The sequence below is a fragment of the Macaca nemestrina genome, chromosome 12 (assembly GCF_043159975.1).
Source record: "Macaca nemestrina isolate mMacNem1 chromosome 12, mMacNem.hap1, whole genome shotgun sequence".
In the NCBI taxonomy this organism is placed as follows: Eukaryota; Metazoa; Chordata; class Mammalia; order Primates; family Cercopithecidae; genus Macaca; species Macaca nemestrina.
In genome coordinates this window covers 113,532,633-113,548,423 of record NC_092136.1, presented here as the reverse complement: position 1 = coordinate 113,548,423, position 15,791 = coordinate 113,532,633, and the positions used below count along the sequence as shown (strand labels likewise).

Sequence of the window (15,791 nt, the reverse complement as noted above, 5' to 3'; positions counted from 1 at the left end):
GCAAATATGCACACACTCTCCGGCGAAGTTCTCAGGTCCTCAGGTATGGGGCCAGGGAAGTCGCACTGGCCTCTGCCCGCAGGGGACTTTTATGCATTGGTACTGGAAGGGGGAGGGCAGTGGGCGGGATAAGGGCGTGATGGGGTGTCTCCGTAGGCGTCGCCGGGTAAGTTTCGATTTCTTCAGATTGACGTCACCTGGCGCATGCTCGGTTGTCCTGCACTTTCCCGGCCGCGGGAAAGTTGGTGATGAAGAACCCGGAAGCAATGGGGACTGTGCCATCTTCTTCACCTTCCTCCATTTTGGTCCCTTCTCTGGTAATACATGGATACAAATGACTTAACCACAGGGAAAGGTGGGGACGGATGGCAGGTGTAAGGTGGGCCTTGGTGAATCATACAAGTGGTACAAATGCGATCTCTAGAGAGGGGCCGAGGGATAGGAGGATCTTTCTCAGTTGGAGGTTATTAGAGATGCCCTCACAGACAGACCTTGAATTGAGGCTGAGAAGGTTCTCCTAAGAGAAAAGGGGCTGGGGAGAGCATACCGGCAGGTGGAATGGCAGAAGACTCAATGGGCCAGGAAACACGTGGTGCTGACTGACTACCATTGCAGCCACAGTTGTGTTAGCAGTGAGTGGAAAGGAGAGTGTGGAAAGATGGTGCGGATTATAAAGGGGCTTGAACCTTCAGTTATGGAGATTAGACTTTATTTAGAAGGCAGTGGAGAGTCTCTGGGAGCTTTGGAGAAGGGGAGAGTGCTAATTATTCTGTTTGTCCCCTTGTGTTTATGTGCCGGGAGAATGAGCCCCACAAGTCGCACGCTGTTTTGCTGGCCAGCTCCTGGTTCGGCTCAGTCAATGGGGGCCTGGCAGCAGCTTGGAGTGTGGGCAGAGACAGAGGTCAAAAGACCTCTTTCCTGCTGGTAATGGCTGAGTGTCACCAGAAATCTGTATTTTAGCAATCACTCCAGGTAATTTCAATATTCAGGCAGGTCTAGAATCATTGATCTGTGCTGTTTACAAATCACCTTTTCATTCAATCTTGTAACCCATAACAATATTCTTATCTCTATTTTATGGTTGAGAAAAGTAAGGCTCAAAAGAGTTGTGACATATCCAAAGTCACGAAATTTTAAGCAGAATAGCTAGGATTAAAATCAACATTTCTGACTCTATATTCAGCTTCTTGGGGGAAACTCTGGGTCAGGAAGTCTAGTTAGAAGGCCTTTGTAATAATTGAGGCATCATGCTATCCTCTCTGACTTGCTTCCTCTAATCTTTGCATTGCCAAGTATTGCCGATTTACTCTCTGATGCTGTATACATATATACACACACGTACACGCACACACATACACACACATAATTTTTTTGAGATAGGGTCTCACTCTGTCACCCAGGTTGGAGTGCAGTGGCATGATCATGACTCACTGCAGCCTCTACCTCCCAGTCTCATGCAATTCTCTCATCTCAGCCTCCCAAGTAGCTGGGACTACAGGTGTGCACCACCACTCTTGGCTAATTTTTGTATATTTTTTAGGGATGAGGTCCCATTATGTTGCCCAAGCTGTCTCAAACTCCTGGGCTCAAGTGATCCTCCCGCATTGGCCTCCCAAAGTACTGGGATTACAGGGAAGAGCCACCGAGCTGGGCCATGATGCCCATTTTAAATAGCATATGCTCCACACAGCCCTTGTGGGTTCCCCAGCTAATCATCATCTCACAATCCTGAGGCTCCCCGAGCTTTGCATGTGCATGTCTTCTCTTTCCAGTTGTCTCTAAGCCTTTTAAAATAGGCAGTATTGTATAGCAGTTAGTGCATGGCTTCTGGGATCTTTGATCTCCTGGGCTCAAAAATCTCACTGATGCCTTTACTCAAACCTTGCACATTGTCATCAGCTAGCATGGCTTCACTCCTGAAACTCTAGGACATCATCTCACCCATGGCTTTAGTCCATTCCCTACCCAGCTGGGAGTTCTCTGTAACAGATACAATCACCAATCACAGACAACCCTCTCCCTCTATCTCACCTTAATGCTCTCCACCTGAACCACCTTAACCCTCTCCACTGACCCACCCTAACCCCCCTCCTCATCTCACCCTAACCCTTTCCACCTGACCTACCCTCACCCTCTCCTCATCTCACCCTAACCCTCTCCACCTGACCCATCTTAACCCTATCCTCTGTCCCGCCCTAACTCTCTCCACCTGACCCACCTAACCCTCTCCGGTGACCCACCCTAACTCTCTCCACTTGACCCACCCTAACCCTCTCTTCATCTCACCCTAACCCTCTCCACCTGACCTATCTTAACCCTCTCCACCTGACCCGTCCGAACCCTCTCCACCTGTCTTACCCTAACCTTCTCCCCATCCTACCCTAAACCTCTCCACCTGACTCACCTTAACCCTCTCCACCTGACCCACCTTAACCCCTTCTCTCATCCCTTAGATCTCTAACCATTTACCATTATCGTTCCTATACTTAAACGTTGTAGAAAATCAGAGCCGTGTAAGTTGGATCTACTGCAAACACATGGCTTCCAATCTCAGCAAGGCACTTCAGTGTCCCCCAACCCATGTGCATCTACTCTATTCCTCTCATCCTCTACATACCCCTGGTGACCAAGCCATGTAAGTACTGTATCCTTAATAGCATGTGTGTTCCTTCTTTTCTCTCCCTCTTCTTGCAGTTGCTTTAGTTTAGGTCCTGGTCATCTCTTGCTCAGGCTATTTGCAATATTCTCCCATATAGCCCTCCACCTCCAGTTTCTCTCCCGCCTCATTCATTCTCTATGTAACAATAAAGGTGATCTATCTGAAAGTGATTTAGTCTTTACTACAGTCTCACGAGTTTGTATTTCTATTTTATTTTACTGAAAAAAAGGAGAAAGCTCAGAGAGGTAGAGTATATTTCTCTAGGTCCCCCAACTTGTAACAGTGAAGCCAAGGCTTGAGTTCACATCTGTGTGACTCAGGAGCCTATGCTCTCCCTGCCACACCCGTCCCCTGTGACACACGAGTGCTCAGACAAAAAGACTAGAGGCAGAGACACCAGAGCTGGGCAGCAGGTCTCAGGACCCCAGCTATGCTCAGGGATCTCAGCGCATCTTCAAGCTTCCAGGCACACCCTCTCTCCCCTCTGCTCTTGCGCACCAGCTGATTTCTCCAAAGAAGCCCCTGGTAATGACTCAGCTGGGAGCTGTCCTGCCCCACCTTCCAGACCTAGCGGGAGAGACGTCTGAGGTAGATAATATCTTTTAAAATGTAATTTACTTTAATGCACTGCTGTATTGTTACTAACATGTGCCCTATTGTGTGTGCCTCTGAGGCAGGTGATTATAGAAACCTTCCTAAAGAAAATGTCTAAACCCAGGCAACTGTTACTTTTCTGAATAAATGGGATGGGGTTTAAACCATCTGGCCAGGGGCTGGCATTTGTGGCTTCGGTGCCTGTAGTTTGGACCCCAGGCTTCCAAGAAAGTGTCAGGAAGCCAATCCCTAATCCTGCAGGAGTGGCGTGGAAGACCTTCTGTGTCAAGGATCCCTCTGTTTTCATGCTTTCTGCACCTGACAGCCTTGCCATGGTGGAACAAAGCTGCCAACATCTGCATGGGAATTTCTGTATGCATGTGGGCCGAATTTGTCATGTTATTAAAAGGACAGCTCAGAAGAAAACAAAAAAGAAGACAGGTAATAAGTATTCTTCAGGCTAAGTGACTAGGGAGTCTTGTAACAGATTGCTAGCATCTGGGGACAGTGGGTCAAGTCCCAACTCAACTCTCATCTGACTGCTATGCAGAGAAAATACTTAATATGCTTAGGTAGGAGCTCCACTTACTGTCTTCCAGTTTCTGACATTCATCTACCCTTCCCTTCCCTTCCCTCCCACGCCAAAGCTGTCACTGAGGGGTTCCACTGGGTTCCCTGCAGGGAGCCACCCTTCCTCCTCCTCTCTGTCACTCAAGCCTCACTTCAGTGTTCCTGCTCCAAAGGCGAGCATGTGACCCACCTCTGCCCTGTCACACTGGGTTGTAGCCCCATGTGCCTTTGAGATTTCTGAGGGCCACAAACCAAATCTTAAGGCAGCTTCCTCATTTTTTAATATGATCATGGGGGAAAATCAATCTACATATCTGATGTTAAGAAATTCTCTCGGTTGGGCACAGTGACTTGCGCCTGTAATCCCAGCACTTTGGGAGGCCGAGGTGGGCAGATCACTTGAGGCCAGGAGTTCGAGACCAGCCTGGCTAACAGGGTGAAATCCTGTCTCTACTAAAAATACAAAAGTTAGGTGAGCATGGTGGTACATGCCTGAGATCTCAGTTACTCAGGAGGCTGAGGTGGGAGAGTCACTTGAGCCAAGGACACAGATGTTACAGTGAGCTGAGATTGTGCCACTGCACTCCAGGATGGGCAACAGATCGAGACTCTGTCAAGAAAGAAAGAGAGAGAGAGACAGAAAGAAAGAAAAAGGGAGAGGGAAAAAGAGAGGGAGAAAGAGAAAAGAAAGAAAGAAAGAAGGAAAGAAAGAAGGAAAGAAAGAAAGAAAGAAGGAAAAGAAAGAAAGAAAGAAAGAAAGAAAGAAAGAAACTTTCTCTTTGAGCCTGTTGGCTTGGAGAGGTCCTTCTGGGACATGGAAGTCAAGGGCCTTGGTGCTGTTGTGTGATGTGAGGCCTTTGGAATGTGTGTGTCTATGTGAAGTGACTAGTGCATTTAAGAAGTATTGTGTGAAAGAAAATAGTTTTACCAAAAAGACACATGCACATATGTTCATCATAGCACTTTACTATTTGTTATATTCACAATAGCAAAAGCATGGAATCAGCCAAGGTGCCCATTAATGGTGGATTGGATAAGGAAAATGTGGTACATATATAGCATGGAATATTATGCAGCCATAAAAAAGAATGAAATAATTTCCTTTGCAGCAACATGAATAAAGCTAGAGGCCATTACCCTAAGCAAATTAACACAGGGACAGAAAACCAAATATCTCATGTTCTCATTTACAAGTGGGAGTTAAACATTTGGTACTCATGGACATAAAGATGGCAGCAATAGAAACTGGGGACTACCAGAGTGGGGAGGAAGGGAGTGGGCAAGGGTTGAAAAACTATCAGGTACCATGCTCAGTACCTGCGTGACAGGATCATTTGCGCCGCAAACTTCAGCATCATGTAATATACCCAGGTAACAAACCTGCACATGTGCCCCTTGAATCTAAAATTAAAGTTGAAATTATAAAAAATAAAAAAAAAAATAAAAAAGTAGTAGATAGACAAGGGAAGTCCTTGCTTTCCTCAGGAGGGGCACACAGAGCAGAGAGAGCACTGGGCCTTGCCTGGGTCCTAGTCTCTACCTTGCTGGCCCTGATCTTCTGGGACTAGGGATTCAGAAGAAGAATATCATAGCCTTGGTGGAGGCCAGGGATTGTTTTGCTTTAGGTCCAGTGTGATATCCAGGATCTTCCCATCCATCATCATCCTTCAGTCTGTCTTTCTATCCATCTTTCTATCCATCTGGACTTACACCTTTTCCAAGTTAGTAAAAAAGGCCATCCTCAGGAAAGTCTGAACTTTGATGAAGGTTGTAAGGCTCTTTGGCCCACCCCCTCCAGCCTTGTCTCCGCTGACTGTTTTCTTCATGGTCTCCACCCTGTTGAAAAGGCCATGTTATCACCTCCCCAGTGAGGCACACGGTGACCAGCCACCTCACACTCCCCTCTACCTTGACCCCTCTACTGCGCCCATCTCCCACTGACTATGTCCAGGTCAATGTCCGTTTTCATCTGTGCTTTCTTAGCATCTTTAGCTTACCCCAGGAGGACACCTGTCACCCTCTAGGTAAGGCCATGAGTGTCATCTCAGATTAGACAGGTTTGTTCATGGTCCATGTCCCTGGGTTTTAGCAGTTAAAGAAAAAAAATACACAATGCTTGTCCAAAATGGCAAGAAATACTTTATTCAAGACTATTGCAACAGGGAAGAGAGAGTAAACTCAACTCTAAATGCAAAAGGGACGAGTGGGGGTTTATACCAACGACAGGGCGAGGAAGTAGATGGAAAATCACTAAGAGGAACTTGCTTAGGTATCCAGAGTATGGGGAAGAGGAACTTGATATCTAGGCGGGGGGATTCTCAGTAAACTGGCTCAGCAGGATTCTTTGCTAAAACTTTGCTAAAGTTGGCCAAGGATGGGGGCTCATCGGAGTAATGAGTAATGTTTGGTCGAGGAGGAAGTCCTTGTCATAGATGGGGCAGGAAGCTGGTGCTGTGCCTGAGGCCAGCCCTCGGCCTCCATCATGGGGCCATCCAGGTGGCTGGAACCTCCTGCACAATCCGGCTCAGTGGGTCTCCCTAAAAATAGCAGCCTCTGCCCATGCAGAAGCCTCACACACAGATCCATGTTGGTTGTGGGTACCACATCTGCTCTGGGGTGAATATATTTATTTTTCTTCATGCATCATTTGAGCCTGTCTTCATGGCCAACCTACTCCTGTCAGAGCTCTGCATTCAGGCAGGGTTGGGGGAGTCAGACAGCCCTTATCGAGCCATTCTGCAAGTCTAGGCTTCCTTCCTAATGGGGAATGGTGTGAAAGTGGGAAATCCAAAGGAAGTATTTTGGGAAGGGTTGTGGAGAGAGAGGCAGACAAAACTACTCCCCATGGCCTGTATGCTCAGTGGGGAATGTGCTGTCTCATTACACGTTTCCTAGGCCTTGGAGCTTATCTCTTCTGTCCAGGTGGGATTTCAAAGCCTGCTGGAGAATGGAATCCTGGGACAGCGGCAGGAACATGCCATATGTTTTTATGGCAGAGTCATCCTTGGAATTTTAATTACCTTCTCATCATCACACTATTATATATTTACCTATCCTAATGATGAGATTACACATTCAATTAGTATGTAATTACTAGTTCTATTACTTAAAGAAAAATACTTGGGGATAATTACACAATTATGAAATACAATTAGAAAATGACATATTAAATTTAGAAAAGCTTTTGAAACACTCCTCCAACCGTCCCACCCCACCCTCCTGTACAAAAGATTTCTTGTATTTATTCTCTCTCGTCTTTCTCCTCTTCAAGTACAAGTGCAGCCCAGTCTGGTCCAGTGTGATTAAGGGGTGGGTATTTTCCTGGAGAGCACAGGACATTGACATTGTATCTTAGAGATGCAACGGCCTCTTGCAGATTTAGGGGCAGCTCAACTTTGGAGACTCTGCCTGAGGTTCTGGAACCACAGGGCATTTTTGCAGGCCCTAGGTGGTAGCTGTTCAACCTTCCCTGCTACCCCATCTGCTGGGAGTCCAGAAAGGGAGGGAGCAGGGCGGGGCTGGCAATTCCAGGGGCTGAATGTTACAGGCTGGGCTCTCAAGAGGCCCCAGAGGCAGGCACGTTATCAGAGGCTGTCTAGCACATGGCTACAGTGGTTTCACCATTTTGGTAACAATTTCACATTTCCCAGCTCCTTTAATCCTCAGCACCATCTAATGAGAGGGGAGATGGTTAAGTGTTCTTGTTCCCCTTCTTGGAACTTCCTCTTCCTTTAATCTCTGTCTCCACTCTGGTTTTTGTCTTTAGTTCTCTGATAACCCATCTTAATCTTCTTTGTGACTTCTTTTTATCCTTGGCTTACAGATTGTTTTATTACTCTCCAGAGTTCTATCCTCTTCTGTTTTTTGTTTGTTTGTTTGTTTTCTCTCTCTCAGGCAGTTCAAATGGGATGGAGGGGCTCTCCCAGGCTTCACCACTGCTATGTATGGCATACGATTACGGGCTGAAGTAAGGCACTCTGCTGCCAGGCTTGAGCCGTAAGGCTCCCCTCTCACTGCTTCCCTCTCTCTTGGCCCATGTGCAGGCTGTATGTTGCTGTCCAGGACAACCTTTGAAATGGCTTCGAAGCAGACAGGGACCCTGCCATCTCTGGAGCAGAGTGCTCATTGTCACTCACCTTGCCACTGTTTAGAGTGTATCTGTGTAAGGAAAACTTCATTGTATTAAATCACGAAATATTCTTACATTTACCTGATACAGCAGCCCCTCATAAATGAAAACAGCCTTACTGGTAGGAAATACATTCTGGACCATAAGATTTGAATTGGTAGTGTTTTTGTGCTTTCCTCTGGCAGGTCCAAATAGGAAGCCAACTTATATCCAGAAGGTGGTAAAGCTGGTTAGTCTAGTGGACGTCATGGTGGCCTCCCTGACATCCACTTCCCCTTCACCTGGTGATTATTGCAGTTTTGCCCAAGCCTTGCCCACACAGCCCCTGTAATTGAGGGACTGCTGCCACCCTTGGCTCTGAGGTTGGGCCTAAAGGGCCTAAGAGTAACCGCACTCCCTTGGCTTTTGGAATCCAGGCCAATGTGAATTGGTCCTGGCCTCAGAACTAGTTCAGGAAAAGCTATGACCCAATTTGGTCCTAATGAGACAAGAGGCCAAAGAGACTTCTACACTCTTAAGGGAGCCATAGAAACTATGTTGCAGATGAGTCCGGAATTCTGAAAACAGAAAGCAAAGATCCAGATCCTGTCCAAGCAGAAAGCATGGGGAACACGCCCTGACCCTCAGACTCAAGTACCCTGGTCCCTGGAGAGGTGCATTCCTACTGGGACTTATTCACTTCCTCCGCTTGCTGTGCTTCCAGGCTCACTGAGCGTACCACCCTAGCATGCTTTTGGCTGCAATGACCAGAAAATCTGACCCAACTCAACTGCAAACAATAACAGGAATTTATTTGATTGTATAACCACAAAAGGCCAGGATTGGAACATGGTTTAGACTTGGCCCTGGCTTGGTTTATTTGAGATGCTCTCAGCCTATTGTCTCTTCTTTAGGCTGCTGTTAAGATAGCTGCAGCAGGCCGGGCGCGGTGGCTCAAGCCTGTAATCCCAGCACTTTGGGAGGCCGAGACGGGCGGATCACGAGGTCAGGAGATCGAGACCATCCTGGCTAACACAATGAAACCCCGTCTCCACTAAAAATACAAAAAAATTAGCCGGGCGTGGTGGCGGCGCCTGTAGTCCCAGCTACTCGGGAGGCTGAGGCAGGAGAATGGCGGGAACCCGGGAGGTGGAGCTTGCAGTGAGCCGAGATCGCGCCACTGCACTCCAGCCTGGGCGACAGAGCGAGACTCCGCCTCAAAAAAAAAAAAAAAAAAAAAAGATAGCTGCAGCAATGCCAACCTCCTTGCCAAAGACTAGGTCCACAGACAGGAGGTTACAGCAAGCCATGCTGATGGACATTTTAAGCCTTCTCAAATTCCTTAGGCACAGACATCTCATTTTACTCCCACAATGAGCTCCTCACATTTATTGCGTCTGTATAATACTATTTAGTTCTTAGCGGAGTGACTGTGTTTTTCTATTTTTAAGTTCTTGGGTGGAATGAGCATCTTGCTGTTGCTTCCATGCATGGCCAACACAGGTTAGATTCTCACTCTGACTGATCTCATCCTCTCCCATGGCTTAAGCTATATCACTTGTCCATTGATGACCCTAGACCTACAACACCAGGGTGGACTCCTTCCCAGGCTCTTTCCAGTCTGCTCTGGTTCAACAGCTATTGGACAGCTTCCTGTGCACACTGAGCAAAAACTTCAAACACAGAGTGTCCAGACGGGGGACTTCTCATTTGCTCTCATGCCAGCATTTTCTAACTCGGTTAGTGGGGCTTCTGTTTATCCAGTCACACAAGCTTAAGTCCTTGACATCATCTTTGCCTCTTTCCTTGTTTTTCCCAACATGTTTAGTAGCTTACAAAGTTCTCTGATGACATTTCCTAAATACATTTCTAATCTGTCTCCTCTTCAAGGTCTCAGTGGTCATAATCTAAGCTCAGCCTCTTCTTATATTTTACCTGGATTATGGAAATAGTTTCCTAGCTTGTCTCTCTGCCTCCAGTCTTGCTTTTCTCGATGCCATTTTGCTGAAAATCCATAAGATCGGCCTTCCAATGATACAAATATTCTTTCTTTGGCTTACAATCCCTTCACTGGCTCTGCATTTCTGCTAGAGAATAAGATCCAAATTCCTTAGTCTGACGTTCAAAGTTGTTCACATCTGGCCGTGGCTCCAATCTCTTCTTCCCCCACGATGTCCCTGACACTCTACTTCCCAGCCACACTGAGTCAGTCACTCTTCTCTGAGTACATGCTACTGCATCAAGACTACCGACTTTTCTGCACGCTTAACTTCCTGCCTAAGAGATTCTTTCTCCACTCTCTTTAACTCATGTCCTTCTCTGAAGTCTTTAAGCCCTTACAAATGGGTCAGTGCATATTTTTTACCTCCTCAGTGCACCCTCCCTCACCCTTCCTCTTGCAGTGAGCAACTTCTTATTCCACTCCCCACCACCACACAATGATACATACCTTCCATAGCACTCACCTCACTCCTATTGCCATTATTTGCTTATATGTCTGTTTCCTACACTGGACAGTAAATACCTTTCAGTCATTCTATCAGCTTGTATTTATGAAACACCTAGCATGTGCCAGACACGGTGTGGGTGCTGGGGACAAAGAGATAAACCATAATAGTTAACACTCATATGCTACTTACTACATGCTAGGCACTACCCAAAACTCTTTGCACACATTAACTTAAAGGGCAATTATTTGTGGGGAGTCTTGAGATAATGTTACCTGTGTTAACCACATATGGGTGCAAGAATAAGGTGCCCATTCTTTTCATAAGAACTTGAAAATAAGGGAAATATAGTCACACTTTTAAGAATTAAATATAATATACAGACACAATTATGTTTGCAATCTAGTTGGTGGGAGAGGCAGGGCTTGAATTCGGGTCTTTAGATTCTAAATCTTATATCCTTTCTGCTATGTAACACCTGTTTCACTCAACCTCCTTCCAGTTTCCTCACCTGTCACAAGGTAGTAGTAATGATACTTTGCTTTTTTACCTCATTTGGTTTGTGAAGAAGATCCAATATGATGGTGATAAAGCTTGCAAACTATAGAAGCTCTGTACAAATGAGAATTATCTATACACGAATCTATACATCTTTACATACATCTATACATGCATCTAGGGAGCCCTATTTAACATCTATTTTTGCCTGAAATAAGACATCTCTTAACATCACCAACCTCTAGTGTTCTGAATTGCACAAGAAAATGCTATTCCCCCATGGGGTGGAGAGTCTTCGGTCATTGTCTGATTCCTCTTGTCACTTGAGGCTTAGATCATTTATAATTAAGTGGGTCATTTGGACCTGCCTTCCCTGGAAGAGTTTTGGTCTCCTCTTTACTCTTTCACCATTGTATGTACCTCCAAGCCCTTCCATCTCTTCTTCAGGCAAAATGATGCCAAATACCCCATTTCTGAGTCTTTCCATGGGAGCAGAAAGAGGAGCTGAGACCTGCTGGAGGTTGACCAGAAGGCCGTTCCTAGGGCTTCACCTACAGCTGGTTCCTCCTGACTTCCACTCACACTCTCAGCCCTGGGGCAGAAAACTCTTTAGGCTCAAAGGGAGAACCCTGCCTTCCCCAGGTGGCAGACCGAGGCAGGAGGCAGGTCTGCTGGGTTCCTTGTCCCTGTAGGAAAGGCATCAACTTCAGTGATAGCCCCGTAGTCTGGGGGCCACTGCACCCCATAAAGGCTCCCAGAGCAACCCAACTGAGGGCAGAGAGATGGGCTTATCTCTTGGGATTGGCAGAGGGTGGGGTGGAGGGGGTGTAGCTGTATAGAGAGGGGCTCTTCTCGTGTTTTATAAACGCAGACTCAGGCTCATCTGATGCAGTTCAGTTGGCTGGAAAATGATGGAGATTTTAACAAGCTCGGCCTGGGGGCAGCAAAGAGGGAGCCCAGGCTGTGTGTAGCATCGCCCCTTTCCTCCAGGGCAGGCTGGGGGGCCAGATCTTTCCCTGGCTTTGGAGGAGCAGAGGACATATTTTCGGCTGTGGATTCTAGACAACTTCTGACCCTGTGGTCTTAGGCTGGCTTCCCATAGTGACCCTCAGAGTTATTAAGGGAGTTCTTCCATCTTCCATTTTCTACCTTCAGGTTTTCATTTTCTTAAAGTTTTATTTTTTAACAATTACCATGACAGCAGCTCTGAGTGTGTCAAAGACAACAAAGAGTCCGAGGGCACGGTGCTCCTTGGAAGAGAAATCATCCTAAATTGCAGATCCAATCCCATCATTTGCTCCTCTCCTCCTCCTCCCGCGCTGCGGACTCTCCAGATACCTTTAGGAGATGTCCAAACTCCTTATGGTGCCTGCAATCCAGCACCCAGCTATGGCCTCCTTTTCCAGTCTCTTCACTCTCTAGCCCTCCCTCCTGTCCTCTGTTCCAGCTAAACGGAACTTCTTTCAATGGCATAGAATATGGCAGAGTTTGTCCCTCCTAGTGTGTAAGGCAAGCTGCCTGGACACCTATTCCTTCATCCGATCCCCTGGCCAGATCTTCTTCCTTCTGTTCAGATATGACTTTCTCCAGGAACCGCCTCCTGCCTTGGGCTTTGGGTCTTCCCCACTCTCTGTGCATGCTCAACACCTCGACTTGAGTGTGGCTGAGAAAACTTACCAGGTGTTGTAAGATGACAAATTTGCTTATTTATTTCCCCATTAAAACAGTTCCAGTAGGACAGGGGCTGCTGAAACACTTGACGCCTATTATTAAATACTGAATGAATGGAAACCTGTTCACTTTGGAGCTATCTGGGCTTTTGGGGGAGCCACAAGGTGGTGACTACTAACATCTGTACTTTCTATTGGGGTGGTGCTTAGATTTCACCCCTGTTTCCTCTGACATTCAACTCCTATAATTGCTTTGCACACACAAAGTCACCGTGCTGTTGGAGGGAACTCCAGCCTCTTCAGGGGCCTTTGGAAGCTCTGAAATTGAGCCTTTTTTTTTTTTTGTCTCTCAGTATTTGTTCAAGCAAGGCACCCTGGGGAGGGCACTGCTTCTAGGCTTCAGAATAATGGCTTGCAGAGACTCCCTAGGGCAAGCTTCAAAGAGAACAACTCACTTGACTTTTTTCCTACCTGATGTTTTTCTGCTTCCTAGCCGTTGATGAAACCTTTCCAGTTCTGCTGTGAGATCTGTAGGGAGAGTAGTCCTGTGGCTACCCAAAGGTTATCCCATTGGCCGAGCTTCTGAGCAGGGAGGGGGTGGGCTGAGAGGACACAGGACTGGCTCTGTAGCTCACAGACCTTCTGCTGGGATGGGGGTGGTAGCAGGTGTGGGGATGAAACAGCCGCTACCCTTAGCAAGTTTGGGAAATTTTATTTTATTAACACTGTTGACATTATGGTGCAGACCAAGATGAGAGGCCATTGTGGAAATTTTAAAGTCAGACCCTGAAGGAGGTAGGACGGTAGGCATAGGGTGGCAGCTACTTGAAGCAACTGATCCCCTGAAACTCATGGTGCTGGCCTCCCCAACTCGTGTTCCTTAGGATGTTAAAGTGGTTAACTTTTAGCCCTAGGCCCTTACAGGCTGCAAGATTACCATTTGCTTGCGTTTGAACTGAAAAGTCTAGTGTTGAGCTTGAATTCTGGTGGAAAAACTACTGAACATATAAAGATTTGTTTGCTTACTTTCTTTTCTTTTCTTTTCTTTTTCTTTCTTTTCTTTTTCTTTTTTTTTTTTTTTTGAGACTGGAATACGGTGGCATGATCTTGGCTCACTGCAACCTCTGCCTCCCGGGTTCAAGTGATTCTCCTGCCTCAGCCTCCCAAGTAGCTTGGGTTACAGGCGCCCACCACCACACCTGGCTGGTTTTTGTACTTTTAGTAGAGATGAGGTTTCACTATGTTGGCCAGGCTGGTCTCGAACTCTTGACCTCAGGTGATCCACCTGCCTCGGCCTCCCAAAGTATTTGGGATTACAGTCATGAGCACCCATCCTGTTTGCTTTTTTTTTTTTTTTTAAATCAAGAAAGGACTTTATTATGGCATGATGTGACTTCTGTATATATAATCAGTGTCTTCAAATGCCAAATATAAACTGTAGTGGTAATGGCTGCCAATTTGCTGTCCATCTCTGTCTTTTTCGTTTGGCGTGCACATATTTTATCAAGAGTGACTGGTATTTTTTTTGTTGTTGGGAACCATCTGTCACCTCTAACAGGAAAGGCATAAAAACCCTACAGCAAATTCTTCCTTCTAATAATCACTTTCTGGTGATAGTGGGATGTGTGAATTCCAAATGTTGATATTTAGAGCCAAGTATTTGTTGTGCTTTGCTAGGAATGTCCTCTATGTATCTTTATTAAATAATAATAAAGTTAATTACTGGTGAGGAAACAAGAGATGAGTAAAGGAATAGAGAATTCTGCTCTGTCTCCTTCAGGGGAGAGAAAAGAGCTCTGGGCCTGGGAATTAGAATTGGGGAGTTCTGACTGGAGGCAGAGATCTGCAAGAGGTAGTGAAGACTTGGTTTAAGGGATGAATAAGATCAGCTTTAGAGAGAGCCCTTTGGAGGAAGGAGAAGAGGGCAAACCAGGCCTAGACTGGGAGAAGAAGATGCAATGATTTTCTAAGCAGGGAAATAAGGACAAGATGGAGATCTTAGAGATGCGGTTCCCTGGCTCAACAACCTTAATGCTATGGCTAGGATATTAGAGACCTTCAAGACTGGCCGGCCTGTCTTCCTTCCTTCCTTCCTTCCTTCCTTCCTTCCTTCCTTCCTTCCTTCCTTCCTTCCTTCCTTCCTTCCTTCCTTCTTTCCTTCCTTCCTTCTTTCTTCCCTCCTTCCCTCCTTCCCTCCTTCTCTCCCTCCTCCCCACCTCTCTCTTTCTTTTTTCTTTTTGTTCCTTCTTTCCAGAGGAGGAAACAAGCCTAGAAACTTGAAGAGCAGCCTGAAGTCACACAGCTGATTAGTGAAAGTCAGCAGAAAGCTGACTGTGTCTCTGATGAGGTTGTGAGTAGGGGTGGGTGAGAGGATGGTTTCAGGAAGCCTCAAAGAGTGACACTGGGCTTGGTGGAGAATGTCCAGGCAGGCAGAAGAAAAGCAGGGCTTTTAGGATGAGGAATGGTGTTGCTTCCTTCTAACATCTCGGCCTCCCTTCAGTTCTGGGGTTTTCTAGAAATGAAGAAAATACTTCTTGCTGTTGGTAACTTGGGAAGTTTTCTTGAGAATCTTAAGAAGGGAAACTTAAGCAACTCTGAAGAGGGGGAAAAAAAAGGCCTCTCAAGATGGGCTCAAAGGAATACATTTAGACCTAGATTTATACAGATTACAGGAGCTACATGCCCTGTCATGCATGTCCAGAGGCCTAGTGGATTGAATGGTGATCCCCAACTGGAAAACACATATTCAGGTCCAAATTCCTGGAAACTGTGAATGTGACTTTATTCAGACAAGGGGTCTTTGCAGACATAGTTAACTTAAGGATCTCAAGATGAGATCATTCTGAATATAGGGTGGTTCCTGAATCCAATGACAGATGTCCCTAGAAGAGAAAGACAGAGGAAGATTAGAGACACAGGCACATAGAAGAAGGCAAAGATGGGAAAAGGGATTGAAGTGATGCTATCAGAAATCAAGTGGTGCCTTGAGCTACCAGAAGCTGGAAGAGGCAAGGGAAGGTCCTCCTCCTTGATTTTGGCCTTCTAACCTCCAGAACTGTGAGAGGAATATATATATATAATTTTTTTAGAGACAGGGTCTCACTTTGTCACCCAGGCTGGAGTACAGTGGCATGATCATAGCTCACTGTAACCTCAAACTCCTAGCTCAAGCAATCTTCCCACCTCAGTCTCTTGAGTAGCTAAATAGCTACAGGCATGCGCTACTATGCCTGGCTAATTTTTAA

At 46.3% G+C, this 15,791-nt stretch overlaps 1 protein-coding gene across 9 annotated transcripts in view; it reads left to right on the top strand.

Annotated features, from left to right (window-relative positions):
* Positions 1-221: 221 nt before the first annotated feature.
* LOC105493586 (dopamine receptor D2) overlaps positions 222-15,791 on the top strand; it is a 239,580-nt gene continuing 224,010 nt past the window's right edge. For 5 of the 9 annotated variants that reach the window (XM_071075589.1, XM_071075590.1, XM_071075595.1 and 2 more), the window contains exon 1: positions 222-317. The gene's annotated coding sequence lies outside the window, so the exon portion shown is untranslated. Of the gene's footprint in view, positions 318-339; positions 356-2,529; positions 2,636-3,073; positions 3,248-3,603; positions 3,695-15,791 lie in introns of those variants that run through there. The other 4 variants (XM_071075593.1, XM_071075592.1, XM_071075588.1 and 1 more) reach the window with 4 other exon arrangements.